Below are 20,049 nucleotides of genomic sequence, written 5' to 3'. Positions count from 1 at the left end.
GTAGATAAACAAACATCGCCATTGCACTAAGAGTAGCTTTGATCTCTCCTATATAAGAGGTTGAATTGAATAAATAAATATACAAATAATAAATATAACATCAAAATGTATAGTTATATAAATGAATAATAAAATAATTAGAATTTAGATACAACATATAGATTAGAAAAATATAATTTTAATCAAATATCAACATAAAATGATAACTTTATATTGGATACATGAAATAGTTATACTAAATAGAAATTTTACTAATATATATATATATATATATATATATATATGCCATTAAAAGATTATAATAATAATAATAAATATTGAATATAACTTTTGATTAAATAAATATCATTTGACATATTATATATATGTGCATTCATTATCTTTATATATTTGTATAAAGTATATTTTACTTAACCATATAACAAATGATGAAAGGTGGCATTCATTCATTTGAAGCAATATGAATGCATGGACAAAGATGGCCATGGAAGGGGAGGACGTGAGATAAATAAAGACTCCATTGGAGGGAATATTTGTATTGATATTCACACAAATAAGGATTTGATAATAGAATATCTTTTTAATTAAGCCAAAGATTTCTAGTTATCAGCCTTTGAATTTTTTAAATTAGATCATAAAAAGGCTGTTGTCTGAGTAAATGGTGAGTGTGATAAATGGTTCCATACTTCATAATTGGAGAAATGAGCATCGTGGCCTAAAATTCTATGGCCATTCCACTTAGGCAAATAAATATGATGGCTAATTATCTCATTGGCATTTCTTCTTCATTGGGTTTCTAAATGTAAACAAATTTCACAAAGAATAGAGAAAGAGGGATCAAGTAAGGCTGCAAATAGAAAACATGGGCACGATAAAAATTATCTACATGTTGGTTTCATTGGTTGTGGCTTGTACCTTTGATAACTTTTCTCGTACAGGCAAGGTCTACTGTGATAATTGTGCTGCTATATTTCTGACTAGAAACTTTCCTGCTATTTTTGGTCAGCATTTCTGATATATGTACTTTGCTTTTTCAGTGTTTCTCATTCTACTTTTTGAGCTTTTAAAGGATCAGATCTGGCATGGAATGTTGTCATATCTTTAATGTGGTTTATAGAGATACTTATATCTATTTTCTATTTTTGTGTGGATGGGTACATTATGACCAGTCTTATTCTTTTATTAGGGAGCTATATTTCATCAAACAATTCATATTCAAGGCACTGATCCCTTGGGTTTAGATGTGTATGAATTTTTTGTGTATTTTCCCCCCTTGTGCTTATTTTAATCTCTCCTTGCAAAACAATAGTTCTCTGTGAGCTTCTGGCTTTTAAGTGTTTTGAGTTCTATTCAAGGCAAGGTTTCTGAAGGTGAGTAATTGGTATCATTTTGGCATTGTTTTTTTGCCCATGTTGTACGTACTTTTTTTTGGCTATGACAGATGCGAGTTACAAGCCAACTAGCATTTTAAACTTGGTTTTCTACCCCTAGACAATGATTCCAAGGTTAAAATTCTATTTGTAATGTAGTGTTGGGTACCAATTGCAGTTTTTAGTATGGGAGGTAATTTGAAAAGAGTTGTTGTAATTTTATTTGGCTTTGACACATTTTTATTTTTGTTATAGATCATTTGGTTAAGCTCTCAAATGAGTTTGTGTTGACTGTACATTCATAGGAAACATGAAATTCTACCTATACGAAGCACTAAATTCTATCCATTATCTACCTCTCTAGTGAAAACACTTCCATACTTCTAAATTTTAGAGAACATATTGGAGACACTTATACAAGGTTGAGAACTGCAGAGACTAACCAAGATATAAGTTGTGTGACTGGATTGCAATAAATAGGTAAGGAATTTTTGGAAAAGTTCAAACAGGCAAGCCATTACGCATTCTAATTAAGGCATTCAATAAACATATTCTATTTTTGTAATGACAAGTGGGTCTATAACCCTTTCCCTTATCATTGTTTGATCTCAAATAGATGAATTCTGACTTGTATTTACTGTAGGTTTCCTTGGGAGATGATGGGTAAAATACAAATGGGTTATGTGAATTAGGCAGCACATTCAGATTGATATAGACTACAACAAACCATTTTAGGTAGTTATATGTTATTTTAGATTCCTCAACTATGATATATATGAGTTATAAATGTAATGTTAAACTATTCTTATTTAATATAGTTATTTGAAGAGATGAGGTGGACTAGGTGTGTTGGACTTGGATATGAAGTCCACAATGACTGGTGGTGTGCAAGATATCAATACAGAAGATGTTGTAACTCAAAACCACATCATTACTCGTTGGAGTACATCACTATTGTCAGGAAATTTCATAATCACATTTCTTACTGCTAACATTATATTATTTTAGAGATCTATGATATATAGTTTTTTTGATTCTGAATTTGATTGTCTTCACTTGAAGGTTTGTGCTTGGCAGAGAAAACCCTGTTTGGATACTGCTTGTTGCAGATTGGACCGCAATAGTTTCTATCCCTCCTGATCGGATCAATGAATCCATTCTCTCTCCAATCCCTACTTCTCCCTCTCGAACTATAACATTTCCTAAAACTACGCCAATCTACTCCAACCCCTTTACCCCACTTTTGAGTGGATCTGATCTGAGGGTCCCAACAATGACCGTGTTTGAACTAATCCATCAGATTCCTGCAAAAGTGATGTTTATATCAATGTTTATGATCAGCTTTTCAATTTTAAGATCATATAGCCTAGGCTTTATACAAGACTTAGAAATCACCCATGCAAGCTCTAGATATGCTATAATATGAGAGTTGACTCGGTGGTATATCACATAGACCCATTCAACCATATGTTAGATTCACCATTTTGTTTCAATGTTTACTGATATGAACTATGTGTTATTTTTTTTAGGATATTCGGTCTTACATGAAGACTCCACACCTATATGCCATTTGATCGATAAGGCAGAGTGTGAATAGATCTTTTATATTAACATTGTGATAGTCATAAAATAATTATTTCCTTTTACTGGCTTGAATATCATAGAAGAACCAACATGTCTGTATACAAGGGTCTATGCAATTTTGCATGGTTTGGGATCAATAATAACTTTACTTAAAATGATTCTCTACAAACCTTGTGCTTCCCATTGTCCAAGTCAATGGTGAAAGACTGCAACTATCTTTTGAAAATAGTCATCATCCATCTGTTTAGGTGGTACACTCATCTTTGCTCTCTATCATTCCTTGTTTCTCCCTGCTAGCTTGCTATGGTCTTTGATATCACTCTCAACAGTCATTACCTCCCACTCACAGCCATTACTCTTGCCTCTCATGTCTGATGGTCTCCATGTAGGTTTTGTTTTAAACTTTCAATAGTTTATATGATTTTAATTTTTTTTTTAGGTTTGAATATAGCTTATTTAAATTTATGTTATTTTTATTTCTTTATTAAAATATTATAGTTTATTTTATTCAGAGATAAATCATAAACATTTTAAATTATTTGTTAAAATGGTATATTTATAATTTATAATAAAATATTATACATTTTTTTCTTAATTATTTTTTGTTGTTGGGTTCAGACCCGTTTTGGGTTCGTTCAAGTACAAGATTTTATTTCTCTCTCTATATATATGTAGCAGCAAATAAGTTCATACACAAATGGAGGTAAGAGGTTTTAAAACAACTCTTTTGGTCTTTTTAGTGGTCACTTTCAGGGTTGGAGGGTCGAATAGACCTGAGTTGGCAAAAAATCGTAATGAAAGTCAATAAAAATGACATTTTCAATCAAATTCGCCTCAAATTCATGTCGGGCTCCTCTGTCCAAATGAAGACTCTTCCAAATTCATTTAATGAAGACTCAAACCATGATGGATCAAGGAAAAATTGTGCCTACATATTTTGTATTAGGTAGTAATGGATAGCAAGCATAGATCAAAGAAGTCAAGGATGAATCTGTCTTGATGGGGGATCGAAGTCTCTTTAAACTATTTAATAAGTTGCTTCACTACACTAGAGATGATGCTGTTCTAATCTCAGACTGGGCCGCAATTTATGATCTTCAGTGTACAATCAGCAGTTTTATGTTATCACATGGGCTTAAATCCAAGCTTTGCAACAAAGAAATGGGAAACTCACATTTGTTTAGACCTTTAGCTATTTATGAACTTGAAGAGCTCAAGGAGATCAATGATGTTGAGACACAAGGCCATCATTTTGATGATTCCCTTCTAGAGTATGAAGCAGTCCTAATATTAGGATTTTGAGATGCATGCCATGGAGTCACTTGCTTTGGATTGGTATATGCTTGGAAATGGTGTGTTTAGATCTATGTTCCAATTTATGGAGATGTCACGAGAGTGGAATTATTCTAGCCAAAACTTGTTGGGTTCCAATTCAATCATTGTATTAGGAGGCCATACTGCATCGCTGGTTACGAAAGTTTTAGATTGTAATTTGATGACATCAGTAGTTGGGATTGATTAGAATGATTGGGATCATTACACCAACTTTGGATATTGGCATGGTGACAAGGGCCCTACAACAGACGATATTAGATGCATCTCTTACAGTGTTGAGGATTCACTTACATGGATAGTCAGCATCAATGACATGATGAAAGACAACTCTCTTCCATTTGAGGGAGTGTGACTGTGCAATGACTTGGGACCCTGGGATTCACATTATGGATGGAGATCTTCTCTAGTTGCTGCAGATTGATGATAGTTATACCAGATTGGTGCAACAAATTGGGGGAAACATATTACTGAGATTGAAATGGGAACCTAGTATTTAGACCAGAATAAAAGTGCAGATAACATTTGGCATTGGTGGTATGGTGAGATACATCTATCTTCTCAATTTTGGCCTTGGAGCTAGGGGTCAGTGCAAGAAGTTGGGTCTCACTTTTGGCCAAAAAGTGGAAGTGTTTTTCTTGTTTTTGAAATATTTTGTCAATTGATGCCAAAATTTGACCCATTTAGAGATTAAATATAAAAAAACTTCAGAAATAAAAATTGTAGTGCCTGGAATCTTATTTTTGAATATGTAATTTATTTGTATACCCATATGATAGATTTTTTTTTGTTATGGATCTTTAAAAACCACTTTTTCAAAATGCATGTTTCAGGGCCATACCACGCTCGTGTACAAACACCATAATTTGACACAAATGAATGAATTTTTGTGAATCCTTTTAAATGGAGTTACCTGACACACCAAAGATTGATGAGAATATTTTTCTTGAATTTTTTAATGAATGTTTTCTTTATTATTAATTTTTAATTGGCTATAAAAGAAAATTTTAAAACCTCTCATGTATGGACACCATAATTTGGTCAAAATTTCACTTTTTTCAATTTTTTTTTTTAAAACTTCAAAAGAATTGAATGTAGATTGATGACATATAAATTAATTTAAGAAAAAATAAAAAATAAAAAAGTTATTAAAGTTTTAGTGAACGTTGCTATTTTACATTTAGGTACCACCTTTGATAAAAAAAAAAAAAAAAATAGTAAATAAAAACATAACTCTATAAAATTTATATTTTTGAAATCAGGACAGTGAGAGCTCTAATGGGTTTTTGTTTCGTAAAAAAATTTGATTGGGAAGACCCTCTAAAAATTATGGCAAGGCATGAATTTGTCAGTTCAATGCCTTAGCCAAATCTTAAGAGGCCAATGCATAGGCTTGGTCTCACCAAGCCTGTCCCAAACCAAAATATGAGGAAGGAAAAAAAAATCCCGCCTCATGTTGTAAGAAATGGGCACCCATTATTTGAATTTCAAAAAACGGGTACCCGTTTTGAAAAGCTAAAAGCGGCATGTAAAATCTGCCGAAAACTTAAAAAATTAAATTTTTAAGAAAAGGGTACCCGTTTCTTACTTTTAAAAAATAGGTACCTGATTTTTAAAAAATGGGTACCTATTTTTTTTTTAAAAAAAATAGGTGCCCGTTTCTAAAAAATTTAAATTTTTTATTTTTTAGAAACAGGCACCCGTTTATTAAAAATAACAGGTGCCCATTTTTTAAATTTAAGGTTGGGCACCCAAACCAAAAACAGGTGCCCGTTTTTTAAAATTAGGTACCCATTTCTAAGAAGTTTCATTTTGCGGATTTGACTTTTGCAGAATTGTGACCCAACTTTGTGCATTCACCCCTAGAATAGTTTGAGATCTTGGCATAAATATGTTTTGTAGGATGTTTCATTTGGATCATGATGCATTGTTTCACAATTCGTATATGGTGATGTTTAAATTAGAGTACAACAATGAAAGTTTAAAAGAGACTTACAAGGGAAGACATGCTAAGATTCTAGATTAATTTGGAATCTGAGTATTGGCTACTGTATTTGGAGTCACTGCAGAGTTGACATGTGTAATGGCTTGAGGACAAGCCATTTTTGGTGAGTACTACTGCAGTACAACTTACCATCCATCAATTAGAATCTTCCACTTTAAGCATTGTATGGCTATGATGCAACTTCTTTTGTAGATCAGATCTCATTGATAGTAGAGTACCTAGTGCTCAAGATTTGACTCACCAAATGAAAGATATTTAGGAAGCCAATTAAGAGAACTTCCAACAAGCCCAAACTGGGCAGAAGTTGTATGCAGATGGATATCAGATAGAGAAAGCATTTAAGAGGACAATTTGGTGCTTCTAAAGTTGTAGCTTTTAGACAATTATCTATGTAGGGAAGTGCAAAAGGGAGGCTTACACCATATTTCTATGGCACTTGCCAAGTGATTAAAAAAGTGGGACAAGTTGCTTATGAATTAGAATTACCTCCCGACAATAGTATTCACTATATTTTCCATGTTTCTGTTAGGATAAACCACAGACAGAAATAAAAAACTACATGCAAATATAACCAATAACAAAAAATAATAGAACACACAGAAATGAACACAAGGCACCAAGGTTTAACGTGGTTCATCCAATCCCTGGGCTACGTCCACCAAACAGCAAGTCCGATCTTATTACAATCTAGTGATTACACTTTGATTACAATCCGTAATCCCTTACAGCTCAATACCGTCACAAGAACCAATTTCGCATCACAACATTATGAAAAATACCCAACCCTAAGCCCTTTTATACAAGTATTAAACCGCTTTAGGGTTATAACATGTCGGCCATATGTCGGCCATAATATGTTGCCTACCATGTTGGCTACTCCTCAAACCCCACTATTTATGAAGTATGTACAATACTTTCCTGATCAGTCACCACAATCTAACAGTTTCACACTTGAAAAAAGCTCTTTGACAATAGATCAACCTATCCAAGGAATTCCCTTCACTAGTTTCTGAAGGAAAATTGATATTTGAACCCATTTTGGATGTAAGGGTAAAGAGAAAGCATAGTAAAGCTATTCTTGAATACTTAATCAAGTGTAAGGGACTACCACTAGAAGATGCAATCTAGGAAGGAGTTGAAATCTTCAAACGCCCTAACCTGAAATTGACTGAGTTCAACCAATTAGGGGATGGGAGGATTTTGATGAACCCATAAAGTTGAGGCCACCTAATCTGGATGATAGTACTATCTACCAATTATAAAATTTTGTTTCCTTATAGAAAAATCATGAAAATATCATATTGGTGCCAGCCGTGCGGTCTTATATTGTATAGGAAGACAATAATCAGATTTGTTCAAACTTCTTGAAGAAGCCCAGTTTTTTTTCCTATAGTGACACTGTGAATGCATGAAGCATTCATGTCTCAAATTCAAGTCTATCAACCAATGACCACCCATTCTCTACATATAGATGCCACATTTGATTTATCCTGGTACTCAATTTATATAACATGGGTTGTGAAGCTTTTACACATATCTTTAATTACCCACTTCACACATAATCTCCCATCCTTGTTCTTGATTGATATCATACCTTCTCTATCAAAATTTCTTCATGGCAATCTCATATTATATGATCATGTCTTATCTTTGAATTTGGAATATGACAGAGAGGTGCAAATGGTTAGAGTAGCTTAAATCATTGAATGAGATGCTCTGAGATATCCCATTCACCATATTCAACAGAAATACACCCAATTACCATATATAATTTTGAGTCATTTGTAGAGCATGCATTGTGATCTTAATGTTGAAAGATCCACTTTGTGGCATTCTGATACACGTCTTTCCAATGTTCAATTAAAATTTTATTTCAGTTTAGTGACAAAATACACACATGTATTCTGCTAGAATTGTTCTTCACGAGTATTATTATATTTGATGCCTCCATATCATAGGATTTGTCATTGCTACATTCTTTGTTCTATCATTAATTAAACTTCATAGCATCTTTTCATCATCACTGCATATCATTACTTTGATGATTGCTCACAAGTCACAACAGATGGGCCTCTGTATTTAAATCTTTAAACAAACTATTACTTATCATTAATTTCTATTTATGTTTTTCTGATATTGTATATATTTTCAACTAGTGTTCGTTAGTTTTTATTCAATTCTTTTGGATCACTGTTCCACATGATGCCTGATAATCATATACCTATTATCTTTTGAAGCCTCTTATTTTCATGTACTTACACAGAACAAAGCAGTCACAAAACTCCATGTCCAGTCACAATAGAGTATGAGGGCAGAGTATGAGGTAAAGCATATAAACTTTCCTATTTCTGAGTTTCCAGTTTCATTCTTTGGTATGCATGTAGATTATATTACTCCCTCAATCTTTAGATACAACTGACTAGGATGTGATCACGAAGTTATTGGTATCTATGTAATACATTAAGTACACAATCATATTTTTTTAATATATAAATTCATCAATATGCTTTGCCGTCTTACTGTTGACATCAATGACGAAGATCAACAATATCATGAATGCCATTGATATCCTTAATACTTCATCAAGTCTCCAATATTATCTCTCAAATAGAGGCAAAAAATTTGGGCTCCATCACCTTGAGGGCCATTACAATTTCCCAACTAAAATCCTAGTCATCTCTTCCAAATTGGCCATAGGCAGAAGTCTTTTAGAACCTCTGATTTCTTCCCCTCTTCAAATCAAAGTTGATTGCAATCACGTCAGGCCTGAAATCAATGGTCTCCTTAAGTATGATGAGGATTCCCTTGTTATGGATCCTTCCTGTTCTCTATGTGTCCACAAATATAGAGTCTCTGGCACCACAATGCCATATAAAACCTGCACGATGCATCATCTTGCAAGCCCAGTGGCCACTTTTGACAGCATGTCTGATTATATATGCTCCACTACTATCCACCTTGGTTAGATCATTTCCAGAGAATGCCCCTCCTCCATGAGCTCCCCAGCCTCCATATTTGTCAATGAATGGGGTTCTATCAGAAACTTTCCTGATGGTTTCAAGTGGAAGATAGAATTCTCATCCAGGTACTTATCTGGGATCATCGGTTTAATGACATGCTCCTTGAGATCTTCCACAATCTAGTCATAGGTGACAGTTTTGTCATGCTGAGTGGAGATAAGAATGGTGTGCTCAACATTCAAGAACCATGACACCTCCTTTCTTTATGTACTCAACGGTGACCTGGGTCTTATCATCATGTGTCAACCAAGGGTAAGTACCATATTGTCTGACCTCTGTTAGCTTGGCACCCAAATTGGTAGCCAAGATATCAGTGAGAGGCATGAGCTTGGGCATCTCATCAGTTGCATAGCCAAACATGTGACCCTAGTCACAAGCTCCAGTTTCCTTGAGCCTCCTGGTAAGATGTCTATGCACACCCTAGGTAATATCAGAGCTCTACTACTTAATGTTCATTGGCACCTTGCAGTTACCAGCATCCAGATCAACATTGTGGATAGCTGGTGTGTACAGAGCCCATATCTAGGTTCCTCACTATGTTTTTAACTTTGATTCTAATTAGGTAACTGCCCACTGATCTGAACTGTACATCTTGAACTAAGTGTAAATCACCATAATAACCCATCTTTGCTATGATTTGTATGATCATCTACATATGGAGCTATACTGTTGACAATGCTTAGATATGAAGGTTAGTTAAATTTAAGAATGGAGCACAATAAATTATTCAAAATAAAACTAGATGCACAAAATATTCAGTTGAGTTCAAGGAGACCAATAAGACCAACATAGTCTTTTTAATCATTATATATGGTTAAATATGGAAACATGCACATATTAAAGTTGTTTTTTTTTAATACACCTATCTGCTGTCTTACAAACAACATCCTGATTCCACAGATGATATGCACAATCCTATTAAACTTCTAATCATTGCATATCTCATAAGTCATGTAGGAGGTAAACTCACATGGTTTAAGTATGCTAATTGCATAATAAAGTAAACATTTTGGATTTATTTTTTGAAATCCCTGATATGATCAGGAGTGCCTTTGAAGATTATGAAAATGCAAGAATTCCACAAGCCTCTGTTTTTGATGAAAAATCTCCCTCCATCGGTGTTAAATCAACTAATGCATTCTACAATTGTTTGCATATTGTTGTTCTAAAAGGCTGAATATTGTAAGTGATTACAGTCTGATGAGTTTCTTTTATAGTTGTTTTTTCCTATAGATAAGCTCTTCATTTCAATGAATAGATTTTATAGAGTTACTAGCCATTCGATAGATTTTGTTTATGCTTTTCTATGTGTCAATCAAATTAGACAAATTGAGCTTCTCATTCAATCAAAATAATATATTCTTAAGAATTTCTTATTTTGAAACTATAAATCTATTCTCTAGTGTTTCAGGTCTAATGGAATGCATAAGCAAGCATCAAATTTAGGCAACTATTGCTTGCAAGGTAAGTAAAACACAATGTATATTCATCCCACTCATTGACATACTATTGGCTCTAAATATTAGTGCATTTTTTAATTGTGGAATGGAAGGTAGTGTGCATCTGCATACTTTAAATTGGATGGGTATGTTATAATAAAAGTTGGAGCATTTTTTGTGAAGATGAACAATTTAAAGCTATAGGATTTGCCCTTTGTTTTACCTACATAAGGATAGTATGGAATAATAACCATGGGGCACGATACCAGAACTGCCAAAAGAGCAAGATATTCTTCATTGCGGGGTCAGTTTTTGTGCATTTCATTCATTTTGCTTATGTCTATGTGATTCATACATAAATATGGTACACCAATTGGTATTTGAAACAATAAGTTTCAAGATCCAAATTAAGTTGAGTATTGAAGCATATGGTGTTAAAATTTCTGCTCAAATGGATGGGAATATTTTCCCCTCTAATCAAATTTCATTAAGTTAGGAAACATTTGAGATTGCACCATGGCTTTAATCACAATTTTTTATTCTGTTGTATATCTACTTTGTTTGTTGTTATCAATTAAACTATACACATTGCACATTAATGTCTGTCTTCCAACATCTAAATGTGATGAATGCTATTATCAATTAAGCTATACACATTGCACATTAATGTCTATCTTCCAACATCTAAATGTGGTGAATGTTTTAATGATATCATCAAGTCTTGAGCTGCATCTCATATTTGGGAAAAGATGATTTGTACTACCTCCAAAGACAAACTTAGAAGGGAGCTTGATGGTGTTCACTATGAGTTGTAGGCTGTAGACCTCACTGAGATGGACATTAATGTCATTAGGGACAGTGCCAATTAGATTGTAGTAAAAGTGCAAGAATTTTCAGATCTCATGAGCTTATAAAAAGAGTAACATATCACTCCAAAAATCTACAGAAGAAATCTCCTTATCATTTTCTTCATAAAAATGTGTATTTAGAGCAAGGATCTTTTGTACTACACCATTAAACTTGTTGGTCGTGTAATATGAAGGTGTCTGGGTTAGTTTAGGTACTTCACTATGAGGTTATAGAGTTAAGGGAAGTCATTGCAGTGGATATCCAATATCCAAGATGTACTTTATTGATTGTGGTGGAGCAACTCCCACATCATTTTGTAAGAAAAGCATTGGAAATAAATTAATTAACGTGAATTTTTCTATTGAATTAAGTTTGTTATGCTACATTGTTGAGTATCTTGTAAGAACTATTGAAAATAATTATAGTTAATATTTGTATTATTAAACAATAGATGTAGAGATTGTAAGGAAAAAATATTTTTAATAGATTTTTTTAATAATGTCTCTTAGAGATAATAGTTGGATGTAAATATGTATTGTCCCTGCGGAGACAATAGTTGGGATTGAAGTAAATTGTCTTTGTAGAGACAAAATTACTTTTGTTTCATATTGTCTTATAGAGACAATATTTTATGACAATTTCTAAGACACTCGGTTAAAGACAAGATGGGAGACGATAAATAACTTTTGTATTGTCTCAGATAGAGACAATTGATTAAGGAATTGTCTTAATAAATGTCTTTATACCCCCTCCATGTTGTAGTGTTAACAAATCTAGATATACCTTGATAAACTTTCATTAGTAAAATAGTTCACCAACCACCAAAGCGAGGAAATATTATTTGAACATAGAAATTATTCTTCCTGTACACCCAACTGCGTGTAAGTAAAATATCTCTAGACTTGTAAACACTTTCTAAATCGTAATCATTCCTTTCCTTGGATACAGATTTATAGTTTTTTTAACCGGACACCCAATAAGTCATTGGAAATTAAAAGGTTATCGAGGCCTTTTGATCTTTCGAAACTCTCCCCTTAACAATGCCTAGCAGCTGGGCTTGCACAGGCGCTTGAATCTAACTGATCACGCAAACTTAAAATCTATTCATTCATATATTCTTTTCCCTCCAAAGAAGTCCATTCCCCCTCTATAAAAGTAAAAATATATATGATTATAGTTATTTAATTATATTTTTTTAACTAATACTTTTGAAAAGCTAAAAACTATAATTTATACAAACTTTTCAAAATAATAGGAGTATAGATTTTGAATCAATTCTTTTAGGCATCCACCAAAATAGATTATACTGAAACGTACGAAGCAATAGTCTCGCGATGGTGGATCAGTTATGGTTAAAATGCCTGAAAAAATATTGTGATGTAAAAGAACTGCGTCATCATTCACTTTGTGGATGGACAATTAATTAATCATAGAAGTACAATTTCAGCTATTTGCAGTATTTTCTAACCCTTTCCCATTGCTGGTTGAACACCTCTTCAGAAGGGCATTGCATACCATACGCTTGGCTTGTCGCATGGAAAAGGTTTCTACGTTTGGTTCCACAATGAAGTGACAAGAGGGTTAAAACAAAGTACAAGTTCAAAATATATGCAAATCGCGAGTGTAAAAATATCAAAGTGAAGCAATACAATATTAATTAATTACTGATTACTTTGTCTTCTAAGAATAGTATTATAAAGATTGAGGGTTATTGTGAAGCCAGTGGGGCATATTAGTGGTGTAGAAAATTCTAAAGGCGAGAATAGTAGATAAGCTAGATTATACGAAGCATATTCTTCAATCTTCCTCCCAGCAAATGAGCTACCGCTATCGGCCAGCCTTAAACATAAATATTAAGGAGAGAACTAAGCTTGGAAGAAACATAAATATTAAGAAGAGAACTATGATTATTTAATACTTTTAATCTTAGAATGAAATTTTTGTACGTGACTTAGTCCAACTAAAATGTTTATTTAATATTTTTAATCTTAGAATGAAATTTTTATATGTGACGTAATCCAACTGGAATCTGATTTCATGACAACTAATTTTGAACCATTAAATTTTGTTTCCAAGCGCACAATCATGGTTTCTATATATATGCTTCTTGAAAACTATAAGTTATGAATATTTTACACTCAAAAGATGTCGTGAACAATAATGCGCATAACCGTTAGAAAACAATCAATGTTTGATGGATGAGCATAACCATTACGGTAAGTTCTTGTGATAGGCATTAAAATAGTTAAGCCTTTATTGGAAGAAGAAACTGGATGTATTCCTTGTTTCAAGCATACACTTTTGGAGACAAAAAGGCATAGATATCCCAATCACTGCCATATGAGTTTGTATATGAATAATCATACTTTATGATATCAATATTTGAAACCTTCAGAAAACAGCATAATCTATATATATCTTTTAACTGTCATCCTCAAGCATATAAAAATGGAGTGCCCGTTAGAGTTACAAAAAGGAATACAAAAGGAATACAAAAGTTTAAGCTAGTACTGATTCAGAATATCCATTGCCTAAAAAGAATCCATACCGTCTCCTATTAATCATAGGAAAAACCAAAAGACCGTCACCTCATAAGGCAGAGCATTCGACAAAAGATGGGAAACATGAATCCAGCACAAATAAATTCTTGTCTTTTTCTATATGATAGTGGAATGATGTGCTAAGAGGTTAAAAGACAGTGCAGTATAGAGCATTGCGATGGAATCTGAAGCGTTCACCACCCCCTCCGTCCTACAATGTTCTCGTGACAATTAAAATTTCTATGCTTACCTTTAAATCTATTGGGATAAGCAGTGCCTAATCTTGGCTTGCACCTATGTGTGACCCTGCACAATCTGGTAGAGAAGAAACATTAAGAGCAGTCAGGGTATTTGCACTCTCCCCACTGGGACCTGCCTGGCTTGCAAATGTCTCAACCCCAATGAGAGCTTCCTCGCCAACTTCACAACCAGCGTCAACCAGCATAGCTTTGTACTTCTTGGCAAGATGAAAACCAGACCTCAAACTGCGCAATTTACCTTTGAGATATCTCTCAAGCTCATTACGAACTGAATCATCTGCACAAAATCTGTCTTTGTGTTCCTGGATGACCGAATCCCCATGCCTCCTAACTGCACCCATAACATTAATCTCATTAAAGGCAGGGAGAGGGAGACTTTTTTGCTGGTGCTCTTTAAGGTATCTCTCCCAGCACTGCCTTGAAATCTGTTCTTGATACAGGGGCTTATAACGTCCTGCAGCATTGTAGATTCTTTTCCTCTCGTCTTCATAATGTTTAATTCCTTTCTCAATGACCTTGATCTTGGCCTCCATCTTCGATCTGAGATCAGAAATCTTGTTCATAGCATCCATCTTGTATGAAGAGACATCTGCATCAAGATCATGCAGTTGGACATTGAAGATGGAGACCCAAGGGGAATCCTGAGGGGTGACAGAGTAACATACTCTTTTCCAAGAATCCGCCTCAATAGCATGTTTGCGTTTCTTGTTGGCGCGTGAGCCTGCAAGATCAATAGCATTTTTCCCATCTTTGGTCTCACACCATTTAGCAAGCTCAACTGCATCCTTGACATCCCAATTGTTAACGTCTGAAATCACCTTTTTTGACTGGGCTTCTACTACCAATTCGCTGAGGATGCCCTGATGAGCACAGGATTTGAGAATGCCGCATTCCCTAGCAACTTGATCCATGGAAAAGCCTTCGGAATACATTGCTTCCTTAAAGTTTTCCTTAAACCGAATCTTATTGGCGAGGAGGACCTTTACCAAGTCTCTGAAAAACACCTCTGGAAGGTCGTCCATATCAACCAAACTAAAAGCTTCTGATGAACGCACCCGACGAAAAGGATCTGCAAAAACTTTGCAAATTCATAATTTGGATATTTTTAAAATGAAATTTCATTCTAGACCATGACAATTCAAATGCGAATTAAGTTGTATGTAGTTTAAAAAACAATTGAAATTAGAATTCTTAATTTGTAGAATACCAAATGGTATAATAGAAAATAAGTATAACAAATCCAGATTTACCTTGATAAACTTTCATCTGTACAAAAAAAAAGTCACCAACCACCAAGGTGAAGAAATATTATTTGAACACAAAAGATATTCTTCCTCTATGCCCGAACACCTGTAAACAAAATAGCTCTAGACATGAAAAACTCTTTAAGTCGGAATAATCCCTTTCCCCAGATAGATTTGTAGCTGTCTAAACTGGACACCCAATAAGTCATTGGAAATTAAAAGGTTATCGAGGCCTTTTGATCTTCTGAAACTCTCCCTTTAACAATGCCTGACAGCTGTGCTTAAAAAGGCACTTAAATATTAACCAATCGCGTAAACTTTAAAAGAAATGTGATCCGATTGCAAGATATCCACGATCTCGTTTTTTTAAAGAAACTTCTGTTGAATTACTATTCTAATCGGCAACTGGCTATATGGCCGAATCTTTGGGGACACCCTAATCTCTATGCAAAATGCATAAAAACAAAAAAAAGTCGAATCTTTTTTCTTTCAAGATTTAAGAAATTGTAGTGTTTTTTTCATTTTTTATAGTTGTTTTCAGATCATGAAAATCAAATGCTAAATTTTTATAAAAAATCAATGATATTTTTCGATAACAGTTTGCAGGGAGGAGGTCCAAATTTTTGCAGCCCTCTAATGCAGAGCTCTCGGAGGCACATTACACTATCTCTCAGTAGTGATTCGACAAGCAGTTGCGTTCTATGTTTATATTATACCATAAATTTAAAATTCAATAAATTATATTATTATTTTGATTTTAAATATTTACGCCAAGTGCGCCGAAGGATGTTTAGGGTTGAAACTGCTTCTCACAACAGTTTTCACCGTGAGCCATATATATTAGTCAGCGTCCCCATTGGCATGTGAAGGAGAACTCTGTTCATGTCGAATGGAAATAATGTATCCCAAATGCGAGAGAGGCTTTGGTTCAGAAAAAGCCCAAAACTCAGGCTACTGTACAAATTCAACTTGAGATGAAGCTCAACACGACACTGTTTCATTTCCTTTCTTTGCACCGACCATAGTTTTCCTTTGATTATGCGCAACTGTTAAAATCTAAATGGCTGAGAATAATTTCAGACAGAAAAAATGATATTATCACTCACAGTCACGTAGACATTTCTTACTGGTTCAATGCCATACTTCTTTAACTATAAGTTAAAATTTCACCTTCATCCTTTTCATGGGCGCCTTTGCATGGTATTAAACATTTTGTCAAACTTACTATTCCGTTTGCATTCATTACATTCATGATCTGGTATACTACTTTAATCTTCAAGGATTTGAAATACAAATATTTCAAACTTGAAATCACTTGGTTTCATTGAAGCCAATCTTTTTTAAATTTAGATCATGATTTTCTTTTCCTAAATGGAGTTGCTGTAATGATAAAAAAGAATTAGAAAAAAATAAGACTTTGTACAGTAACTTATTTAGAAAGATGTTCAATCTATTTCTAATTTAGATCATGATTTTCTTTCCCTCAAAAAAGTTCTCTAATGATAAGGAAGAATTGGATAAAGATAAGGCTTTGTACAATAACTTATTTAGAAAGAAGATCATCATTTGTAAAAACAAAAAAATAAAATTTTTTTGCTTTTGAAATTATTTATGAAAAGGATTTCGATTTTATGATATGAATTGATTTTGGAAAGAAATTTAAAGGTTTGTTAATCTATTTTTAAAAGAAATTTATGTTTTATTTATATGTTGTTAAATATATTATTTTTATAATTTTTTTAAAGTTATGTATTATTATTTTTAAATATTTAAGTTATGACTTTTGTATGATTTTTCAATCAAAGATATAGCTTAATTGAAAAATCTATAAACTAAAATGTTCAAAAGTAAAACCTTATGATACGATAAAATTGGGATAACTTATATGTATTTTTAAGTTCTCATAATTATTTAGTTTTAATTTATTTCAAACAAATTGTTAAATATAATCAAATTGCTAATAGTTTGTACTTTAATATTCTTAATTAATATTAGGTATAAGATTATTTATTTAATGATAGTTATCAATTTCATAGATTATTATTCATTATTAGGTATTCAAGAAAATTTATTAAATAATAAATATATGTTGGATAGTATCATGGTTAGAGTTAGTCTTTAATTATGGGCAATGTTCATGGTTATGATTATGATTATGTTTTAGGGTTTATGTTAACAACTGCAACTAAAATATGGTTAGCATTAATGTTCACATCATCATTACTATTGTCATTAAGGTTATCATCAAGTCACATCATCATTACTATTATCACTAGGTTATGGTTAAGCCTTGGAATTATGATTATGGTTGTAATTCTCGCTAGGGTTAGAGTTTTAATTAAGGTTAGAATTGTGAGGCTAACAGAAGAGTTCTAATTTATACCATGGTTAGGGTTATGATTGGGTTTAGAATTCAAGTTATGATCTTATTTAGAATTATGGTTAGTGTTTTGGTTTGCATTAAAGTAATGGTTTTAAGGTTGTATATTTTATATTTAAATCAAGTATTTTATATTTTTCATAGAAATAAAGCATTAGTTGTATATTGATAAGTTCAATTTATCTACTCACATTTGATGAAGTTTGATAGTTCCCTTTATTACAAAATGACATGCCTTATATATTGGAAGTATCAAAATGTGAAAAGATATATCTTCTGTCTTCAGATTAATACACATTTTCAAATAAAATATTGACAACTAAACTAATACTTAACAATTCAAAAAAAAACAATAAGAAGTTTTGATTAAGTGTTTCTTTCAAGAAACAAATTTACATTACCAACATGCTACAAATATTTTGGATTCTTGTAGGGAGCACAACTAGTAGCCACAATCTTCATTGTATATTCTTCTTTATACATAATGTTTTTGATCCTTGAAATATGAGGTGCTATGTCAACTGATTCTTTAATATTTGGAATGGTGTTGTACTCATGTCCTCTACGAACTTTGTTTACCATTAGTCTAGTGATGTAATTTCTCTATCAGTCACAAGTCTAGTAATATAAATCATGACCCTCAACTTTCTCCATATCCTTATTTAAATATTCATTGAAATAATCTCATTTTCCAAGTAATTATCTTGCTTCTATAGTGGCATTCTCTTCAAGAGTACTTTGTGGTCGATTTTATCAATCATTCCTTGTTGGAATTATTTATGGTTATCTAAGGTTGCAAAAGTGCCTTGATAAATATACCAAAAGGGCATGACATGTATTTTTACTCATAAAGGGCCTCTATAAATATACCAAAAGGGCATGACATGTATTTTTACTCATAAAGTGCCTCTATAAATATACCAAAGGGGCAGGATATGTATTGTTACTCATCTAAAAGAGGCTAAAGTTAAGATTAATTATTTTGTGTTGTGATTAATTATTATTATGTATTAAGTATGAGTAGACTTGAACCAAAGACCTTTCAAATAAGAGGCTTAAAATTTACCATTTTCTTGTAGGTGCTTGCCTAATATTGATTGATTCTTATCAATCTCATTCTTTAGTTTTTTAAAAATATTTTATGCTTTGTACCACTAAGAGATAGCATCTCTTCAAGCCAAAGCTATCATGTGCTCCTCTTCAAAGTCAATTTTCTTTGTTGTTATCTCACCCTATGAGAAGATTGAGATTGATAAACTATGTTTTGTCATTTCTACTTCTGCTGTATAGAATTTCATAATAAAATAATATTTTTTACTTACCCAAATGAAGAAATATACTTGATCCTTGTTTAATCTAGCTACTTTTATAATGAAAACTATAGTTTTCATACGGTCATTATTTCCTTCTTGATGAATCAATAAATTGCTAAATGCTTCCTCTAGGTTGAAAAGAATATTCCTTCTATTCCTTGGATAGATGAACCATTCAAATAGTACCTTTTGGTATGGATCATTTAATGGTCTAATGTAAATTTACTTAAAATCCCTAGGTAGTGTCATCTTGATAGGACCAATTATTTTTCCAAAGCTATGACAATTAGCATTACTTTCATATTCTACCTAGAGTAAATGATTGTCCTTGATTCATTTCAAAATTTATTTCCCCTTTTGGGGATCACTTCTCTCATTACATCATCAATATCTATTTGGGTTTCTTATGGTACAAACTCCTCATTTATCATATCACCACATCTTATTCTCAATTTTTTTTTTGTTATAATAATATAGAGAGGATTTGAACTCTAATGTGTGGATGAATTGCTCATCTAAAATGAAGTTATCACAATCATTGATCCTTTCATTTTCTTAATGACATGTTAGAGGTTTCATTAATGCTAGGATACCCTAAGAGAGGGTGGCTTGGGATGCATGGTCGGGGCAGGGGGTGAATCACTAAAACCAAAAGCTTAAATAATTTTACAAATATTTTCCACAAGACATAAAATACAATGAATATGTGTGTG

At 32.8% G+C, this 20,049-nt stretch overlaps 1 pseudogene; it reads right to left on the bottom strand.

Moving 5' to 3' along the window:
• Nucleotides 1-8,894: 8,894 nt before the first annotated feature.
• LOC149544420 (S-adenosylmethionine synthase-like) lies at nt 8,895-19,422 on the bottom strand (annotated as a pseudogene).
• Nucleotides 19,423-20,049: the final 627 nt, after the last annotated feature.

The sequence above is a fragment of the Cupressus sempervirens genome, chromosome 8, assembly GCF_028749045.1.
Source record: "Cupressus sempervirens isolate cs-2001-9-10 chromosome 8, ASM2874904v1, whole genome shotgun sequence".
NCBI classification, from domain to species: Eukaryota; Viridiplantae; Streptophyta; class Pinopsida; order Cupressales; family Cupressaceae; genus Cupressus; species Cupressus sempervirens.
Note: the sequence above shows the minus strand (reverse complement) of the source record. Positions and strands in the feature narration are given on the sequence as shown.